Raw genomic sequence first — 4,678 nt, forward strand, 5'->3', positions numbered from 1 at the left:
GCAGCCTTCAGCTCTTTCGCATTGCTCGGTCTCATGTCTCTCATCTTTCTCTTGGAAATGCCCCACAGATTCTCTATGGGGTTCAGGTCAGGTGAGTTTGCTGGCCAATCAAGCACAGTAATCCCATGGGCATTGAACCAGGTTTTGGTACTTTTGGCAGTGTGGGCAGGTGCCAAGTCTTGCTGGAAAATGAAGTCAGCATCCCCATTCTGCGGAAGGAAGCATAAAGTGCTCCAAAATCTCCTGGTAGACGGCTGCGTTGACCCTGGACTTAATGAAGCACAGTGGACCAACAGCAGCTGATGACATGGCTCCCCAAATCTCTTTTCTGATGAGAGCAGCTTTTGCATCTCATTTGGAAACCAAGGACCCAGAGTCTGGAGGAATAAAGGGGAGGAACACAATGCCAGATGCTTGAAGTCCAGTGTGAAGTTTCCACAGTCTGTGTTGATTTTCCATGATATTCTAATTTTCCGAGTTTCACCTGTATTTCTCTACTTCTCCCATTCCCCGAGATTTGAGTTACCTTCAGCAGATTACAAGAGAAAGAGGAATTCTGCTGTGCATTCCTGCCTCTGACTGAAGTATTTTGCTTCTGCTTACGTTGCTTCTGCTTATTTTGCAACACTCCCTGAGCAATTCACACCCTCCTTACCAAAGCCACATCACCCATTACATTTGAAACTCGTTTTTTGTGTAGAGGCTGGTCCAAAAAACCCTTGCGTGCACAGATTTTTGTCCCTGGTTTTCTTTCTTGTCCTCCACATCACTTCTAGCTGCATGGGAGGGAATGCAGGAGACAGCAAGTTCAGCTCTAGGGCTGCCACTTGCTGAGCTCTAGCTTGACCTGATTGGGTCTCTAATTTGGTTCAAGTATGTTACCAGTGAAAGGACTTGCACATAAAAGCATTTCAAATAGTTCAGTGTTGCTTATTTAGAATCTGATTCTTGTCTAGTGGAAAACAGCAGCAGTCTTAAGAAGCTCTTTAGAACAGCTTAAAAATGGATTGGGATATATCTTTTTTTAAGCCAAAAGGCTATGTATAATGTGCAAGCTTTCATAAACTTTGGCCATATTGCTCCTCTGCTTTCTTTGTCCCCTCTTTGTGGGTATCCTCAGAATCCAAAAGGGGCTGGTGAAGACAGGACTGCTACTTGCCCCCCTTTCTCCAAGAAGCTGCTTGCACATTTGTTTGGTTATCCTTCAGGATAAGAGGCAGCAGGTCGGCAGTGAAGGGGATGTCTCTGAAAGCATGCAGTAGGAAGATGCCAAGGTCAGTGGTGAGGAAGCCATTGATGGTGCCAGTGATGTGCATCAGAACCAGATGCTGCCACTCCTTGAACAGAATGGCCGAGCAAGTCATAACTGCTGTGGTGAAGAGGACGTAATAGATGGGGGTGACTACAGATGTGTTGAAGATATCCAAGGCCTTGTTCAGGTAGTTGATCTGGATGCTGATGGAGATCACAAGGCAAATAAAAAGCAAATAGCTCAATGGTTCCTTCCAGACAGGCTTCCCATCAAACAGTTCTTTCAGGGCAATACCCAAGCCTTTTGCAGACGAGACAGAGAGCGAACCAATGGCAGAGCAGATCAAAACATATACTAAGACATTGTATTGTCCATAGCGAGGCCCAGCCACAAAGATGAGAAGAGCTGAACTCATCAGCATGCACACAGCAAACGCTATAAATCCTGTGGAGGAGGATAGAGGAGAAATTGTTAAGGACAATCTGAATCTTTTTTTTTATTTTAAATATTTTTTATTAATTTTCATCAAGAAAAATACATATACATTGCAACTTAACAAATTTTCTCATTTTTGGACTTCCTTCAGCCTCTCTGACAATCATTCGAATTAAACTTTTTAATTACACATTTCCTGAATTTTCTATTGCCTTTTAACATACCCTTCCACACCTGTTTTTCTTTCTTACAATATTTCTTAGGTTTTTACAGAGCTTCTTTAAATGCCGCTAATGTTATTTCATTATCAGTTATACATCCCCAATACTCCACTAGCTTTCCCCAGTCCTCAATGAACTTTTGATCTCGTAGATATCTGATCTTCCCTGTCATTTTATCAAGTTCTGCGTAGTCCATCAGCTTCATTCTCCACTCCTCCAATGTTGGTACTTATTCCTGTTTCCATTTCTGGGCCAGTAATATTCTTGCCGCTGTTACTGCATACTGCAAAAGTTTACAATCCTTTCTATTTATTTCATTTCCTATAATTCCTAGAAGAAAGGCCTCTGGTTTCTTAACAAATGTATATTTCAACATTTTTTTCAATTCATTATATATCAATTCCCAGAAGCTCTTCACTTTCTTACATTCCCACCACATATGGTAAAAAGTGCCATCCTTTTCTTTACATTTCCAACATTTCTTACATGTTTTATACATTTTTGCAAGTTTTACTGGTGTAATATACCATCTGTAAATCATTTTCATAACATTTTCCTTTAACGCAGTACATGCGGTAAATTTAATATTTTCATTCCATAGTTTAATCCAATCTTTAAATTGTATATTATATCCAAAATCTCTGGCCCATTGTATCATAACAGATTTAACTTCTTCATCTTTTGTATGCCATTCCAACAATATCTTATACATTTTAGATAAAATTTTATATTCATTATTTATTATTTCTGTTTGAAATTTTGAATCTTTATATATCCATATTCCTTAAGATCCTTTTTGAACATTTCGTTTATTTGAAAATAATGCAACCAATCATATACATACTCTGTTACTTCTTCATAGGGTTTCATTTTCCATTTCCCCCCTTCCTTAACAATCAGATTTCCATATGTAATCCAATTCCTTCTCATATTGATTTTTTTAAACACTCATAACCTCTAATGGAGGGACGCGGGTGGTGCTGTGGGTTAAAGCCTCAGCACCTAGGACTTGCTGATCGAAAGGTCGGAGGTTCGAATCCCCGCGGCGGGGTGCGCTCCCGTTGCTCGGTCCCAGCGCCTGCCAACCTAGCAGTTCGAAAGCACCTTCAGGTGCAAGTAGATAAATAGGGACCGCTTACCAGCGGGAAGGTAAACGGCGTTCCGTGTGCTGCGCTGGCTCGCCAGATGCAGCTTGTCACGCTGGCCACGTGACCCGGAAGTGTCTGCGGACAGCGCTGGCTCCCGGCCTCTAGAGTGAGATGAGCGCACAACCCTAGAGTCTGGCAAGACTGGCCCGTACGGGCAGGGGTACCTTTACCTTTACTAACCTCTAATGGAGATAACCAGTGCGGAGTTTTTGGTTCGAGTAGGCTTTTATACCTATCCCATATTTCTATCAACGATCTTCGGAAAATGTGGTTCTCAAAACCTTTATGGATTTTCTTCTTTTCAAACCATAAATATGCGTGCCACCCAAATCTGTTATCAAATCCTTCTATATCTAACAACTCTGTATTTTCTAATTTTACCCATTCCTTTAACCAACAGAGACATGAAGCTTCATAATATAATTTCAGGTCTGGCAGGGCGAAGCCTCCTCTTTCTTTAGCATCTGTTAGTAACTTAAATTGAATTCTTGGCTTCTTACCCTGCCAGATATACCTTGAAATTACTCTTTGCCATTCTTTAAAGGTCACAGTCCCTTTGATTATTGGAATTGTCTGAAACAAAAATAACAATTTTGGCAGTACGCTCATCTTTATTGATGAAATCCTTCCCCACAGCGATAACTTCATTCGTCCCCACACCTCCAGATCTTTCTTTATTCCATTCCACACTGGTATATAATTATTCTGATACAAATCAATATTCTTTGGGGTTATCCAAATACCCAGATATTTCACCTTCTTCACCACTTCTATACCTATTTGTTGTTGCATTGTTCCTATCGTATCTTGATCCATGTTCTTAGCAATTATTTTAGTCTTTTTCTTGTTCAATATAAATCCTGCCACTTGACCAAATCTTTCCACCTCTATAAGTATGTTTTTAACACTTTCCAAAGGTTCTTCCACCGTTAGAACCAGATCATCAGCAAAGGCTTTAACCTTATATTCATTCCGGCCTACTGCAACCCCTTTTATTACCTCATTTTCCCTTATAGATTTTAGAAAGACTTCCAGGACCATGATGAATAACAGTGGCGAAAGTGGACACCCTTGTCGTGTACCCTTGGTTATCCCTATTTCTTCCGTAATCACGTTGTTAACAATTAACTTTCTGTTCAGTATATATTGCCTTTATTCCATTGAGGAATTCCTTCCCCACCTCCATATGTTCTAAATTTTTTAACATAAAATCCCAGGATATGTTGTCAAAGGCCTTTTCTGCATCCACAAATATTAGCATAGCTTGTTTCTCATTCCTGGCAGTCAGATATTCCAAAATATTGATTATATTCCTTACATTATCTTTCATCTGTCTGCCAGGTAGGAAACCCGCTTGATCCTTATGAATAACTTCTTGTAATATTTTTTTAATCCTCCTCGCTAAAATACTTGCAAAGATTTTGTAATCTGTATTTAGTAATGAAATAGGCCTATAGTTATTAACTTGCGTCAAATCAGAGTCTTGTTTTGGAATAAAGGTAATAAATAATTATTTCCATGTTTCTGGGATTTCTCTTTCCTTAAGAATATTATCCATAACTTCTTTCAAAGGTATTGACAGGATGTGTTTCATTTCTTTATAGTAACTTGCTGTAAATCCA

General features: G+C 39.7%; 1 pseudogene; it reads right to left on the reverse strand.

The window, feature by feature from the left end:
* Positions 1-940: 940 nt before the first annotated feature.
* On the reverse strand, positions 941-3,872 carry LOC128406009 (magnesium transporter NIPA2-like; annotated as a pseudogene).
* Positions 3,873-4,678: the final 806 nt, after the last annotated feature.

This window comes from Podarcis raffonei, chromosome W (genome assembly GCF_027172205.1).
Source record: "Podarcis raffonei isolate rPodRaf1 chromosome W, rPodRaf1.pri, whole genome shotgun sequence".
NCBI classification, from domain to species: Eukaryota; Metazoa; Chordata; class Lepidosauria; order Squamata; family Lacertidae; genus Podarcis; species Podarcis raffonei.